Consider the following 18,122-nt stretch of genomic DNA (forward strand, 5'->3'; position numbering starts at 1 on the left):
AAATATCAAAGAAAATAGAAATTATGTTCACAAAATCTGGAAATTCTGCTGAAGTGGTTGGGTTTGACCAGCGTTGACCAGACACCTATTTCCTTCAAATTCGAAAGTGGATAGGTAATCCACCATCCGTGTACATTTAGCTTCATGCCCACAATCTTCGAATTCACCAACCTGTTATGCAACATGTCAAACCATGGAGCAATTACAGGAAGTTACAACTTCTTGTAATTTTCTGGAAAATGTCATTTTTAACACAATAATTTCAAAATAAAAATAATGATAATGACATCATATCATTTAGTTTCTAAGGGTTATGGATGAAATATGAAGGTTAGATGGTCAAAAATGATGAACAAAAGAGGATTTTTAAGTGAAATGGACAGTCATAATTTGATACCAACAAATGTTGTATATGAAAAAATATCAGTAGCCATACATTCAAATTTTAATCCACACCCCTTAAATATAAGGATTCAAACCCATTGTAATCATACTGTAACAATATTTACTCTTGTAAAAGCTCAAGTATCCATCACATCAATTAATTTGGAATGGAATATATTGAGATGGAGAAAATTCTTGTAAATAACCATGACATCAAATCATTTGGAACCTAATATTTAATAGTTATGTTCAATGTTTGATAGAAAAAGTTAAGAAAAATATTTTTAAGTCTATTTGACATGTCATAGACGTAAACAATGAAAAAATCTGGATTCACCTGGGACAAGATTGTTCTTTGCATAGACATTACAACCCAAGAAAATGAAAGTAGTTTCCTTCTAATAAAAAAATATCTTCATATTGTCCATAGGAGCATGTTATGATATATGAATATAAGGAAATATGAAACCATAAATTCTTCTATATTATAATAGGCTAGCTAAAACATCTATTTAAGAGCCTTAGTGACTATCGAAATTCTTTTGTAGAGCATGATAGAGTTACATGATCTCTAGTTGTTGCAATATTCCAAATATCTTGAAGTCACTAATACCATAAGACTGTAACTCACAAAGTATCCAGATGCTTATAAAAAGATAAATTGTGATATAATGTTGCTTGCTACTAAAATTATCAAACGAATTAGAAAACCAAAGCAACCCTTAACCATACACGAAGGAATAGAAAATCTGAAAACTTGTTGTGATAAGAAAAACATTGACAAATTAAAACAACACAAGAAACACTATAAAACACTATGTACATATATTTCACAATGAATGAAAGAATCCAAGATGTTTATAATACTTTTTCAAAAGAAAACTAAAAAACCATAATGGCATACTCATATTAATACTTACTATCAAAGAAGAATCAAATGTTTTGTACTAATAATGAAATTAACTGCAATTAATAGTGGGAAACATAAGGACAAAACAAAAGGAAAAATCTACATCCAAATGGTTAGGGAAACCATTTAAATTCTAGAATTGTAAGGCGTAGGGCTATTTGAGGTAATTTCCTCAACGAGCCATATAGTATAATTGTTGAATTTATTTGTTTGAGGGAAGCTTATTTTGCTTGTCGTACTGTTTTAAATATACGAATAAAATATTATTATTTTCTATATCCTTAAAAACTTTATATAAAATAAACAAAATTGTTTATGTTCAAACATGAAAAGACTTCATCCTTTAATAGCGCACTAAGGGACAAGGACTTGCATAAATTTTTGGAATAATAAGTTTGTACATTTAAACTTTTACTCCTATCAGTTAAATAATTGAATAAAGCATAAATAATGTTAGGAACTAACTCCAGATATGTGTGTTTATTTCCATATTTTTCCTCTTCAATTTGTTAATGTTTCATAGGGCTATATTGTTCTTTTCTTTGATAATTGCATTTCTTCATTAACACATTAATTTCACCCCATAAAATCGTAACATTATTCATATTTACATCATTATTCATCATCAAAAGTAACTATGCAGAAAGAAAAATATCATCAGCATCAATGTAGTAGAATATTAAGGAACAATACAATAAAATCATTCACACATAGAGACACTAGGATTGGTTGGAGACCAGCGCAAAAACCACTATGGGGAAAACCCTTCCAAATTATTGTTCTTATTATATCGTCATCAAATGATTCAGCAAAAGAGAGTACAATGATCCATATCTTCATCTATGTAACTAACCAACAAAACAACTACAACATCTATGAAATGAATCCAACAATGTGTATACTCAAAACTACGATTATGAAGACTGTAATGAATTTCTATTGTATGTAGTCAATCGTTGAACCCTGCAGTCACTGAGCCAAAGATTTGGAAGACTGATATTTCATATTTTAGTTCCTGGTCACATGAAGGAGAAGTCATGTGAGCGACTCTGGCTACCCAGTCGCTCCCTTAAGCAAGGCAAGCAAATGCCTAGGGTCAGATCTAGATTATGGAAACCCTAAATCCCAATGGAATGCATGGTGAGTTTTCTGTGTGAGTGGAAGGCTCCAATCGCATGCATGAGCCTATGTGGGAGAGACTATAGTCGAGATCCTTCTGTGTTGTGTCTACAACTAGGGACCAAAAACCTAAATCAAATATCTGAGCCTTAGACCTTGCAATTTCACCTCAGAGCAAACCTATTCTTCCGCAGACGAGCCTAACACATGTGCGAGCCAAACATAAAGATAGAAGAGTGTCTCACCATTGTGTCTAAATGAGGTGGAGGGCACTTTTATTTATACCCTTTCAAGGTGGTCCACTTTTCTTTAGGGCCGACCTTATCAAATATGCACATGTGGGGTTTTCTTCATAAATACACTTTCCCTTATCCGATTTGAGTGTTATTTAGGTCAATTTTAGTCCTCTCGAAAAGATGAATTTAATGCAATCATTATCTCCATAAAGGGAGTTTTCCAAAGTAAAATTTGACAGTAGTTGCATATTTTTAACACTTCCTCTCAACTAGGGAGAATTCCACCTACCAATATTGACCATCGATCAACATGTCATCTTGTCATCATATCCTATCCGGTATCAATTATATCATCATCTCGTATCATCACTGATGATCTTAATTCATCTCTTTCTCATTCCTTCTTATCTCTTCATAATCCCTACTCATATGATGAATATTCTCGAGTCTAAAAGAAGAAGAATTTTGACATCGGAGGGGAGCTCAATCTACCACCCTCTTTCCATTGGGCTACTACCCATAATCTCTGCCAGCGCGGATACTACCTGGAAATATGGGTGAGGAGTAAGACCTACGACCTGCATCAACATCGGAGAGCATATCATTAGGGAGCATATCTCAACCTACAACCATATTGGGGAGCATATATCAACCCAGAATCTCATGGGGGAGCTACTACTATGATCCCATATCGAGAAATAGGATGTCCAAATATGCAGGTGAGCATATCTCAACCCTGGAATCACATCGGGGAGCTCATTCTCAAACTCAAACTACATAGAGGTGAAAATCTCAACCCATTTCTATTTCTTGTTGATCTTCCCATCATTGACTCTAACATTCATGTGGTAGAACATCTACATCATAATCAAATTCTGTTGTACACCCTAAGTATACTCTCAACCCATTGGCCATATGGGGAGAGGTTTTCCCAACAAGCCTAGCTTGTGGGTATGATGCCAAGTAGATTATACTCTGCAAAGACCAAGATAGGGTGTGCTACTACTCCAAACCTATGGGTAATGTATAGGGGTGATACCCTATCATCCAGAGTTCCCTCAATCCCAAGATCCATCTATCTTAATTCCTCTCCCTGGGAGCTCAGACAGGAGGGAAGAGCTAGCTCAGTGTCCTCGATCATCAATGCTCTCATCATACTCATATATGGTATCAACTTGATCACCATGTTGCAATAACACCATTCTCTCGTTCATATAGGAAATCACATCAAATATCATATTAGAACATAAAAAATCATATATATATATATATATATATATATATATATATATATATATATATATATATATATATATATATATATATCACAAAAATGATACCATATTCATCCTCCCTCTTAAGTAGGTGTGAACCACACTCCTGAGCTTGTCTCATATAGAAAAATTGTTTCAATATATGAAGGTATCTCAGTCCCAGCTAGCAGCATAGTACTCAACCTTGATCATGCTTCGAACCTATCGTCCAATATATCATGACAGATATCATACTATGCAACGTCAACATGTTCTCATCTCATCAATAACAATCCTAATCATCATCATTACTTCTGGGTAGTCACACATCATAGGAGGAATATCCCAGATCAAAAATTGATCATCCCATGCAAATATTTTGAAGGATGCTTGGTGGCAACTCTATATGAATAAAGTGGCTCAATCATGAACTCATTTAGGTTCTATTCACATCATATATATATATATATAGATATATATATATATATATACATATGTATATATATATACATATGTATATATATATACATATGTATATATATATATATACGAATAGGTGTTCAAAACATAACATCAATGCTTCAATCAATTGTTCATTGCCAAGATGAGTTCAACAATATCTCTTCACAACTTCTTGAAATTCAATCGAACTATCCATGGATTTGCAAATACTTCTTCAATAGCTTCACAATATATATTATTTTTTCCCAACTTCAAAAATGCCATGGTTCATCATTTCGAGCTTCAGAAGCCATCTCCCTCTTACTTAGATCATCAGAGGCTCATTACCTGTCAATAGTAAACCATCAGCATATAAAATGAAATTCAAAATCAAAGTCATACCTTGGAGCACTTTTGAAGTAGAGTTTTGGATCAACACATCATCCTGGCTTCACTAGACAACTATCAATGAGGATACCTCAAAATCGAGGAGCTTCCTTCATACAATTCTCTCTACAAACATCACACTTTTGCAAATCAATATGCTCAGTATCGCATAAATCAATATTGTATAAGCAAATCAACTAAGTCAGCTTATCACAGTCATCAATATCATAGTATCAAAACTTTAGACTAGGTGACAGGTAGATCTCTCATCAAGTCATGAATTCATCTATTATTATGCCAACGAGTTCTCATAAGAAATATGAAACCAAACTTCATCAAGTCATTCTCATGATCATAATGTAAGTCATTTCTATTACTAGATGCAAATTCATATACCAAGGATAAGTCATGCAAGTTCCATCCATTCATTGTGAGATAGCTTCATACTGAATAACAATTGTCAATACTTTAACCAATGTGTTAAGAATAAGGAGTCCAATACAAAACCATTATCGAATAATATTAGTCACTCAAAGTCATTATGCCCAGATAACATTGTCATCAAGGAAAATCATTAATAATTAGGCCAAATCTCAATATAGTGAGATCTATAGTCCCTAACATATTAAGAAAAATATCTTAAGTCATTATCAAGCATTATGTCAAAACTCCAAACACTGCTCATCTATATTAATCATCCAATTCATGTCAAACTCATGTAGCACAAACTTTAAGCATAATGACATATTTATATGCATATCCTCATCACCTGAAAACACAAGTTCAATGTTATAGTAAACATTCACGCTTCCTTGTTCATAGAACTTCATGTGTGTAGGACTAACTTCGTTCAGGTGAATATTTGATTTCATGCACAAAACTTCATTTTTGTGTCCAGCTGGCATAGTCGCACCCTTGGACCTTCCTCTATGTGGTTTGGTGATCACAGTCATATCCTTCAATATGTTATGCGAGCGAATGTGGTCAGATCTTCCCAGAACTATCTCAGTTCCTCGGTCGTGCCCTTAAGCTTTCTTCCCTGTGACTGGGAGGCTATAGTCATACTTGTAGGTTTTCTTCTATGTGATTGAGGCTTAGAATAGGAGAAAAATCTCTCACCTAAGATCAAAACTTTGTTGCAAATGAACAATGTCAGATATGTTTCTATTCATTCATATAAATCATACTTCATAATTAAATGGTATATAATGAAAATGACCAAAGGATAAGGGATATTATGGAGAGGTTCTCCCTCTGAATGGGAGTCCACTTCAGGCATCTTCATTAACGCCATAAACCTGTCTATAATCTTGTCATGTATCAACATATTGGTTAGATCATAAAGTCAGACCATATCATATATTCATCATGGTTATATTATGTTATCTTCAGTTGCTTCATCATGAAATCAATCTGTCATCAAGGGTTACTATCAAAGAGCTAATAGGAGTAGACTTCAAGAATCATGATCACAAACATTACTTCTTTGTCACATAATTCAATCTAATAAGTTAGGGCATTCAAGTTTACCTTATGCCACAATCATTAAGCACATCAAAACATAACCTAGGTATCAATCTCAATTTTATACTTCTATCATCATGGTTTCCATGCATTTCACAAACAAATAGTGATAAGCTACCATCTACTAGAATCAAGAAGCTAGCCTTATTTATGGGATCAAGATATCCAAAACGATAGATGTTAGACAAACATCAAGTATACCACTATATCAAAGATCAAAATTAAGTAGCCTCATAGAACAAGAAGTTCAGCATGTTCAAGAAGTAAGATACTTATTCAATACCAAGTTCACCATTCCATCATAAGAACCATCAATCCAAATGATTTTCATATGCATGCATGAGCCATTTGAGAAGGAGATATTCTCAACATACCTTAAGGCTTACCTTTCCATCCAATATTACAGCTCAAACATAACATTGAAACAATATATCATGCATACCTTGTAGTATTCAAATACATGTGTATCTTTTCAATTGACACAAGCAGCTTGTAGCACTTAGTCATCTTTTCATCTGGTGCCTCTTTACCTTTTCTAGCTATAGATTTTCTTTCCTGCATCTCAAATCATCCTCATTAGTTTATTGAATGTTTTTTATTATATTTATGCTAATAGAGTTAGTTGGGTTGGTCATTATGCCTTGAAGTCTAATGTGTGCTTAATGTGGATTTTTGGTCAATTTTGGAGGCAAAGTCAAAGATTTAATGAACATTTGGCAGCAAATATTCGAAGAAAACAAGGGAGAGGATTTATAGGAGGGTGTTCACCTCATTTATGACTCCCTACTTTGAATTCTCCTTTAGAAATCTCAGAGCACAAGCAGTCACATCAATGCACCAAAGAGGCAGTCAAGCAAGTGGAGTATAACCGCTGTCTATCTCAAGTTTTGGGAGCCAAGCCTCCCTAATATTAAGGGAGCCATTGGAAGCTCTAGTTGTATAAGTAGAGAGGCCTAGGGCCTCATTAGGTTGTTGTATGTTAGTCAAATTTTTTCAATTTTGTTGCAACTTTTCTCTGCTCAACTTCGAGCTTACTTTTATAGAAAGTTTCATGTAACCTTACTATTATTTTGATAATGAAGATGAGATTGTTTCTGAGCTAGCACTGAGTTACCTCAGAGGGCTGAATCTCATGGGTTAGGGCCCAATACAAGCATCCAAGCACCTCTTTTTTTGTACTTATATGCTTTGTTTCAGTTTATGAATGAGTTGTTGATAAATAGATTTCTTTCTTAGTTAAGAATAGGTTGTTTTTGGTAATTTAAAAAGTTGTTTCCATTTCAATTTGCTATATCAGGTTGAATAGTGATAGAAGAAGATACAAAAAGGCCATCAACAGAGCCTTGACCTCCTTTCTCCCCTTTGGGACCATGAACTGAGGCCAAGACCCTATTGCTACCACAAAAAACACAAATTTTCCTTTGCCATAGGATTTCTAGTGTTGCAGCTTGTTAGAAGGTTAATGCTTTGCTGTAGATCTATTTCATCATGCTCATTTCTGTCTCTACAATAAATTTCTTTCCATGCTTTTTTTCCATATAACATTTTCCAGCATTTACTTTTCTAAATCATAATTTGGACTAGCTTGATGAACAGTTCTGTTTTTTAGTGTAGCTAGTTTCTTTGCTTGCTTAGTTTCAGAGCTTGATTTTCAGTTCTCTTGTTGTACATCTCTGTTCACAATAAGTCAGCCAATCAGCCATCACCATCTCTTTTTGATCCATGTTCCATAGGTCATCCAAAGTCCCTCACAAATTTGCCTTAATTTTCTGCACTTTGCTCATGAACTTTCCTCTCTTCCCTTGAATAAGTCCAACCATCTTTCTCTTCCCTAATCTTCCTTGATGAACCTTAGACACCTTAACACATCCTCCTAGCCATCAGATACCCTTTCCACCAATCTTCCCACCTTCAAAACCTCTAAAATAGCTCTTGGCATCCTGCTATAGACCTCCTGTAGATCCCCTGTAACCTCCTATATATTTTCCTGTAGGTGTCTTATTGAAGTCTGGTTGTAAGGAAAGCCTCTAGAAGGCCACTTGGGACCTCCTAGGACCCCTCCACACCTTCCTACACCTCTGGAAACTCCAAAGTTTCCCTCCATCGCCACCTAATCGCTACCACATTCACACACAAATAAATTACATGCATAACTGTTTCACCTAAAAATACATAAAAATCCAAAAAGATGGTTTTTTTCTCATTCCCTTGTAGAAATAGCTTGAGTAAATGATGTTTACTTCCTAAGTAGGTAATGGCATTCATATCATGGTTTTGCATCTCTCTTTCTACAAAAGTAGGATTAGTAGGTTAATTAGGGTTTGCTAGGTTTATTTCACATCTCAGTCTTCTCTCTCTTTCTGCAAGTAGAGTAGCTTCTGTAGAGTAAGCTTCCCTTTCTTTCATCACATATAAAGCTTCTTCTAGAATTCATAGAAGTTGGTTTGAGCTCCTAGTGATATTGCGCCAGCTGACCAAGGTCTAGTGATCTTGCGCCAGCTGACCAAGTGACAACCTACAGTAAGAACTAGTACTTGTGCATACAACATCGTCGCTTCCAAGTTTGTTACAGACTACTGAGTTGATAAAAAGTAAAGTAGGAAGCTCAAGAGTTGCAGCATTATTGCTGCAATACTAGTGCTCACCACTTTTTGGCGCCATTGCCAGGGAAGCGTCAGAGTATTTTGTGATTACTTCTTTCTTCTATTTTCTCTTACAACATTCTGCTAAGTAGTTTATTTCAGCAAAAGTAGAGTAGTTATTTCTTTCAGTTTCTGCATTTCCTTGCTTTCACTTTCAATTCTGTCATTGCCATTTCAGCAAAAGTAGATTAGTCATTTCCTTGCTTTCTGTTCTGCATTTCATTTGCTTTCATTTTCAATTTCGCAAATTTCATTTCAACAAAAGTAGATTAGTCATTTCCTTGCTTTCACTTCAATTTTGCAATTTCCATTTCCGCAAAAGTAGATTAGTTATTTCCTTGCTTTCAGCTCTTTATTTCATTTTCTTTTCTTTTCAATTTTTCAATTTCCATTTCAGGAAAAGTAGATTAGTCATTTCTTTGCTTTCAGCTCTAAATTTCATTTGCTTTCCTTTTCATTTCTGCAATTTCATTTCAGCAAGTTCATTTCAGTTAGTTGCAATTTGTTTTGTTTAATCAATTTCAATTTTGCGGGTACTATCAATGTGGGAAAAAAATAAACAAAAACCAACCAAAAATATTTCCTTTCATGCCTTGTAGGAATAGAGATAATTCGGGAAAATGTTTGCCCAACACCCCCACTGCTTCACACAGCCAACCTTCTCTCTTCTTCGGTGGCTGCAATCAAGAAAAACCCTTAGGTAACAACTAGACATATTTGAAGAACCTATAGGGGAAGAAGAAGAAGAAAACATTCCTCTGGAACCAATGGCTGAAAACAAAAATGTTGGGAGCAGTACCTTGTCTTCCAACTCATCCATTAAAGGTGAAATTGGAAACATGCTAGAAGACCTCAAGAGTGAGATGCTGCAGATTCTTGTCATGAAAATGGATGCCTTACATATCAAAAGGAAACAAGAGGAAGCAAAGAGGGCTTTGGCCATTATTTTCCCTAGATGCACTAGGAGGCATCCTAGGAATGAATGCCTATTGAACTTTATAAGGGTTTGTTCAATCTGTGAAGAAAATCATTCTACATACAAGTGCTTGTCCTTGCCCGGACTTAAAGTTGTATACCAAGGGGCTGAAGGAGCCACTGAACAGATCTATTACATAAACCAAAGGAGGCCGAATTGACCTAGACTATTTCAGTAGTGGATGCAAGGGACATCTCAGGCATACTACAACCCCAACCAAGTCACATCCATACCCTCTTGGGGCCCCCTTGATCCAAGAGGATCTCGAGACACCAAGGGGATAGATATAGGCTCGAAATTCAAAATGGCAGAAAGGAGTAGTTGATGGCATCAGTTGAGAGGGCTTGTCTTCCTGATCGTGATGGCGCGAATGGTTCGTCAACCTGACCTCGTATGCAAAAAATAGAGCCCCTTAAAAATTGATATGGCAGAGGAAAAATTGGGCCCACAGTGCGCCACATGGAATCCCAGTGAGCACATGGGACCCACATGACAACTTGACACTTGGCATTCCTCAAATAGACTTCTAGACCTGCACAAGGAAAAAAAAAATCAATTTTGAGTTATTAAATAACTAAAAGACAAAATTTATTTTATATTTATTAAAATAACTATATAAAAATGAAACCCAAAATAAATATAAACCATATAATAATATGGTTATACCCACACCAAAACATATATATCCCATATAACAAAAAAATCCAACGTTTAACAAATACGTGGCAAGGATTAAAAGTCATGGAATGGTTATATGGTTATACCCACACCAAAACATATATATCCCATATAACCAAAAAATCCAACATTTAACAAATACGTGGCAAGGATTAAAAGTCATGGAATGGTTATATGAAAACAATGCATAGGAAAAGGTTATAATATGTACCATATTAAAATAAACATATAACAATACCAACCAACATTCACGTGGAGGTAACCAAAGCCGTCATAAAGGGAATGGTAAAGTTGGGATACGGCATGGCATGAACGTTGACCGCCCTTAATACAGCGGGGCTTGGGTAAGGCGGCCACGTATGTGGTCCCGCCACCCAAAGCCACCACGCATTCCATAATAAAAACAAGAACTGCCACCTAATTTAATGAGGATCGTTGGAAAGGGATGGGTGTGGTCCCGTGAGGTACGGGCATCCATAATAAAATTTAATGAGGATGGTTGGGAAGGGATGGGTGTGGTCCCGTGAGGTATGGGCATCCATAATAAAAACAAGAACTGCCACCCAATTTAAAGGATGGGTGTGGTCCCGTGAGGTACGGCCCCCCTACAACTAAAAAAAATATGTTATATGTTGGGTAAAGTTTAGTTGGGTTGGTAAATGATTTGTAAAATATGGGTTTGATAAAAATAATCCATAACAATATTATGAATTAATCCACCTTAAAATTTTATATAAATTGATTTTTTATCATTTATCAAAGGAGGAGATCCGTTGCGCGAATTTTCAGACGGAGATTTGTTGCACGAATTTCCAGAGAAAATGGTGGAACTTTGAGCACTCAGAAAAACTAGTGGAACCTTCCCTGAGCAGAATTTTTGCAGGAGGGTGATTTTGGTCCAGACTCAGAATTAGGCAAGTTTTATATGGATTTTGCACCTCTCAGTAACGGGAATCCATTTGAAGTGTCAGTGTCTGCAACAGAGCTCTCCAATTTTCGAACACTTTTCAACATGGAGGTATAATGCTCCATTTTGTAAATTGATGAATGTAACTTCTTGATGCCATCTTTTTAATGAATGAAGGCCTCCCCATTGATCGAGCAGAGCCCGGAGACGTAGTCCAGGAGGGACGAACTCCGTTATCAAGCTTCTTGTCTTCTTGTCATGCTTATGTGTTTCTTCTTCTTTTTCTTACATGTGCACATTTAAGTTTCTATTTGGTTAAGCTACAAATTGTTTATGTAATTCTTTTCATGCATCTATAAACAAAAGATAACCTGGATCACCCCTACTCATCCTTCCTAGTCCACACCTCCTCCTTGGTCCTTCAAATCTCCATATCATGTCCAACCAGCTACCCATTCATTTCAACCCTACGCTCAGCCGCAACCTCAATGGAATGCACCTCATCAGGGGTGGAGGCCCCAATACATCTCTCTTCCCACTCTTCTGCCTCCACCACTTGCCCAACCACAACTCTATCCACATCCATCTCAAATATACACTCCCATTCGACTACCTGTACTACCATTTCCAAACCCACACATTGAAATAACTCAACCCATTTACAATGCTGAGGTACAACACATCCAAACAACTCCTCTTGAGTTCAATGGTATTCACCATAGCTTAGGAAGAGGATTACAAAAAAGATATTATATTGATATCATTGAAGGACCACATCCAGCAGAATAAGATGCAAAAGAGAAGATCAAAGAACCATGGGCTACACTTGATGAAGAGAAGACATCAAAATCAGAGATCGAGAGAGCTCTCTCATAGTTACCATCAAATCCTCCAAGTATTCAAGAGGAAAATCAACAAAAAGAGGAAGATATGAAGGTCATGGTAGAAGAAGACATGAAGAATGATCCAAATCAACAGAAGGGCCAAGGACATCACAACTATATTGAGATATGGTTCCAGACAGTCACCAAGTTGCAGCATCACTCTCTTCCTCAACTATGCTTGATCCCTTCAAAGTCAAATCATTTAGTCTCTAAAATCCGGATATATATCAAAGCATACATTTTCAGCCTCCACATTATTCTGTCTATCATCTCGATGTGCACATGGCTCCATTGGAAGTATTCTTATACTTGAAATTGATTTTGTTTATCAAGTAGAGTAGGGTAGAGAAAAAGAAAAAAGAAAAAATGAAAAATAAGAGAAAAAACAAAAATCTAAGGTGAAAATCTCCTTGGAGGTGCCTCAGATTGGCTCATTGATTGAAAACCACCATGAGGTGGTCAATGGGTTGGAAAGAAGAAAAAAGAGGAAAAAGAATAAGATCCTTGGGTGAAAACCTCCCTTGGAGGCACCTAGGGCAGGTAATTAAGGTGAAAACCTCTTTGAGGTGCCCTAGTTGTTTTCAAAAAAAAAAGGAGAGAAAAAAAAGAAAAATGAATTTCCAATTGTATTGCAGGTTTGCAGGAGGACTTCAAGAAGCAGCAGCAGGTGCCAAGGGAGCTCTGAAACCAATAACAACACCTATCCTACCTTCCCTCACCTTTCTCCATCATTCTTGACATTCTTTTCACCTCACTGTGCTTCTTTTTCGAAAACTGTGTTTTCTACAGGAGGCTCCTGTAGAAATTACAGAGAGCTAGAAATGGATTTTAAAAGCAGTTTGAGGAACAGGGAAGCTTCATAAAGGGTTTATAAATCCTCCTGCAGTCTTCAAACCTCTCTTCCATCATCTCCAAGCCTACATCACACCCCAAGCTCATTTTTCTTACTGTCCAAAAAACTACAGGATGCTCTGATACAAAAATACATAGAGCAGAAATTTGTTTTTTCTCTAACTTGAAAACCGTGCATCCATTTAAAAAATTGTTTCATGGGGAGTTGCATATGGATGATGGTAACATGCTCAAGCAATTTCAGCAACTTCCAGTGCATGGTTACCAAGAAATTGGCCTCCATCACCTTCAGCCATTTTTTCATTTTCTCCATATCCGTGCATCCATTTAAAAACCTGTTTCATGGGGAGATGCATATGGATGATGGTAACATGCCCAAGAAATTTCAGCCAATTCCAGTGCACGGTTTCCAAGAAATTAGCCTCTATCACGTTCAACCATTTTCAATTTTTTCTCGAAATCCGTGCATCTATTGACAAAATGTCTTCTATGGGAGGTGCATAATGATGATGGAAACATGTTCAAAAAATTTCAGGTCAATCCAATCTATCGTTTGGGAGATATGGACAAAACAAGTTACTGTCCCATTAAAATTTAGCATCAGCGGCATGAGAGTGTAACGCTGAAGGTTGAAGCAGACACCTGAAGATCAGATCCAACCAGAAAGGAACTTGCACATAATACAACCATATTTCATACAGTAGAAAGCATGCAACAAAGGAAATATAAGCATGCAGCAACTAAAATACAAGCATGCAGCAGCAAAAGGAACCAAAATGCCTCACAGCACGTACATTCGACTCCCAGGTAAGTGACTAACCCTCTCCTCTATTGCATCTGTGTAATTGGAAAATATGCATAAGCAAATAAGATGGTTAGGGTTGAACGAGAAAAGGTGGCCAGTTAACTGGCCACCCTCATCTAGTTGACTGCACTCATCCGGAGATGCCACCACACGTGTGCCTAGTTAACTCATAGAAAAATCCAAGGACAGGTAGTGGAGGGTATGCAAACTCCGATGCAATGATGGGAAGTGATTGTGGGAAAGAGTAATGATGACAAGGCAGTGGAGACCAATGGTCCAAATATGGCAACGTACATTTTTTCCAGCTCACCCCATCACTGGAAATATCTCAAAGAAGACATAAGTATTCCTCCTCGAAACTTCTTCACCACCTTTTCTTCCATTTTGCCCTTGTCCACTTAGCTGCAACAAGCTCCATACCACCTCCATAGCCTCAAGAACATCGTTCTCTATCAATTTCAGCCAACCTTCTGCTATCGGAGTCTTACAGGAGTAGTAACAGGTTCTACAAGAATGGGTTCTGCAGGAGCACCTACAACCAGTTCTACAGGAGGGACAATAAGCAGTTTTTAAGGATGAAACACGACGTTTTTGCTCAAATTTTGGCTTGAAGAGGTAGGATCTGTACAAACCCACCTTGAATATTAATATGTGCAAGAAATGATACAATTTTAAGGAGGAATTAAGCTTGTATAAGAGAGGAATTCCATAAAAACATTTCTGCCTGTTTTCTGAAAAAAACACAGTTTTTCTCTGTTTCCCGTGTCTTCAAAATTTTTTGTCTCCATCTCTACCTGGGGTGTTCCAAAAGGATATAAGCAAAATGACAGGGGGATTCATGAGGAAGGAACCCACAAATTCAGTCAGGCTCCATGAACATCCTGAGGTGGTAGCCATTTTCACCAGAGCAAATTGGATGCCATTTTTTGAAAAACTTCGAGGGTTTGATGAAGAAGTGGCTTAGGAGTTTGCCCTTGCTTTAGTACCTCGTTCAAAGACCCATGCCACTATTACTTTCAGAGGTCTCACCATGGAAATCACCCCAGAATATATCAGTAGAGTTACCAGCCTTCCCCTTGGATTACCTTGGAGCAAAGATGAAAAGCCAATGGGACAAGTTGCCAAGAAAACCTTCTTCCAACCAGATGAACATCCTGTAGAAGACAAAAATGGAATTAGAAGAACAAGCATACCTTACCCTTGGGATGAGGTCAGTTACCAAATCATCAAGTATATTTCCTGTGAAGGGAGGTATAGCATAGTTTATGGCTACCATTTTAGACTTCTCCATGAGCTGAGATATGGCATGGACACTCCCACACCCCAAAAACTCAGCATCCCCTATTTTCTCCTGCATTCCTTTATAGACTCCAGCATGAAGTTAAAGTTAGGAGGTCTAGATTAGTTGGCTCACCATTGGTTAATAAAACTATTAGTGGAAAAAGTCCTCCACACCTTCACAATCCCCATAGCATGGGAAATCTTCAGAAATATGACAAGAGAAGATGATATAAAGATCCTCACATATGACCACAGTCCTTCTGAAAGTGAGGGGGAGGAACAATAAGAAAAAGGGGAGAAAACTGAGGAGCAAACAGAGGAGGAAGAAACTAAAACAGAGAAGGAGGAAACTAAACCAGAGGAGGAAGAACACAAAACAGAGCAAGAGGAAACAAAATCAGCAGAGATAGAGAAGACAAAAGGAGAGGAACAAGGGGCAGAAAAGACAGAAGTGTTTCCTAAGACCCTAGAAAGGGAGGCAACAACTGTTATTGTTGCCCTCAGCACCCCTATTAAACCCAAACAAAAGAGGAAGAGGTGAACATCAATGTACTTCAGGGCTTGGAAAAGCACAAGGATAAAAATGGGAAAACCACAACCATCTTCAACAGTGCCTATTGTAATTGAAGATTCACCCACTGTCAAAGGGGAAGAATCTCCCTCTAAAATCCCCATCACATATGAAAGGAAAAGTCCCAGATTTTCCCCTTGGAAGGAAAGAGTGCAACTATAGGACTCAAAAACATCTTTATAGGAAGCACAGGTTGTTCTACGGGAGACCCTAACTAAGCTATAGGAGACCGAAAAAATGGAAAAAAGGGTAGAAGAATATCCAAAGGGGAAGGAGGAAACAACAGAGACCCAAGAACCTGACCCCCAACCTAGTTTGGGCTCTTATTACAATCTCCTTGAGGGGGGGAAATCATTCCACAGAAATTTGTAGTCCCACTTTTCTTTGAGCTGGAGAAAGAAAGAATAAGGAGCCATAGATGGATGCAAATTTCCAAATCCAAGGGGGTAGAGGATATTGGCCACATGGAGAACAAGCTTAGAGAGATGGGCAAGGAATTAAGTGATGTAAGACATAGAGAGGCAATCAGAAGAACTCACTTGGAAACAAAAAATGAGTTGCTAAGAAAACAGCTGCAAGAAAAGGAGACACAATTGGCATGCATGGCTAGCTGGTCTATGGAGGCGCTACAGTGTAAGACACTAGCAAAATCATATGGAGTATACCTCAAAGACCAATGGCTGTAGTTTCAGATCAAGACTTTGGCACAGAGAGGCACCATGCCTTTCCAAGATTATAAACAATTTACAGACCTATGTGACCAAAGTTCAGCAGAAGACAAGGCAAAGATAGCAGAGTTTTATTTGCATAACATGGCCCTCACTGATATGAACCTATGGGACCCCAATGCTAGGCTAGGGAACTTGCAATTGATGGCCATGGCATCATGGATGAATCATGAGGAGAAAAGGGCAACAGAAATCAAAAAGTTGATGGCAAAAGAGCAAAATGAACCCTTAATGATCAGAGCTGAGCCATCAGACCCCATGGCTCTCATCAGTGTCCACTAGCTGCTTGCAAATAATCCTCAAAGTGCCCCTAAGTATATCAATGAGCAGGCTCAGGCCATTGCACATTTTGAGGACATGGAAAGATTACTTGGGGAAGACTGTATTCATGCTTGTATGAGAAGGTGGAACACTCTTCCACACAGTCTGCAAATCAGGGAGTATCACTCCCCAACAAGGATGAAAGAAGCATTAAGGAGAGTGCCATTATACAAGCACTCTATGTAGAGTTTGAAGGCCAATTGGATTGGCCTCAAATTGAGTCCCCCACTGCTACTAGGCCTACTAGAAGGTGGAAAAGAGGAAGAAGAACAACAATAGTGGGAAGAGGTGGACAGAAAGGCAGGATTCCATGACAAAGAAGAGGACCTCACATCAGAAGCATGGGATGTCAGGGAGGACATCAGGGCCATCAAAGATGAGGAGATGGACTAGTTTCTCAGAGGATGAGCAACGCATTCAGTAGGGGGTGATGATGAGCCCCATAAATAGGTAATTATATGGGCTCATTTTGCCTCATAATTTAGCTTAATCCACCATTCTCATTAGTTTATTGCATATTTTTTATTATATTTATGCAAATAGAGTGAATTGGGTTGGTCATTATGCCTTGAAGTCTAATGTGTGCTTAATGCAGATTTTTGGTCAATTTTGGAGGCAAAGTCAAAGATTTAATGAACATTTGGCAGCAAATATTCGAAGAAAACAAGGGAGAGGATTTATAGGAGGGTGTTCCCCTCATTTATGACTCCCTACTTTGAATTCTCTTTCAGAAAGCTCAGAGCACAAGCAGCCACATCAATGCACCAAAGAGGCAGCCAAGTAAGTGGAGTATAACTACTGTCTATCTCAAGTTTTGGGAGCCGAGCCTCTCTAATTTTAAAGGAGCAGTTGGAAGCTCTAGTTGTATAATTAGAGAGGCCTAGGGCCTCATTAGGTTGTTGGATGCTAGTCAAATTTTCGCACTTTTATTGCAGCTTTGCTCTGCTCAACTTCGAGCTTACTTCTGTAGACAGTTTCATGTAACCTTGCTGTTATTTTGATAATGAAGATGAGATTGTTTCTAAGCTAGCAATGAGTTACCTCAGAGGGCTAAAGCTCTTGGGTTAGGGCCTAATCCAAGCAGCCAAGCATCTCTTTCTTTCTATTTTTATGCTTTGATTCAGTTTATGAATGAGTTGCTGATAGATAGATTTCTTTCTTAGTTAAGAATAGGTTGCTTTTGGTAATTTAAAAAGTTGTTTCCATTTCAGTTTGCTGTAGCA

Source organism: Pinus tabuliformis, chromosome J (assembly GCF_031772625.1).
Source record: "Pinus tabuliformis cultivar Carrire ecotype Pingquan chromosome J, CPIR1, whole genome shotgun sequence".
NCBI classification, from domain to species: Eukaryota; Viridiplantae; Streptophyta; class Pinopsida; order Pinales; family Pinaceae; genus Pinus; species Pinus tabuliformis.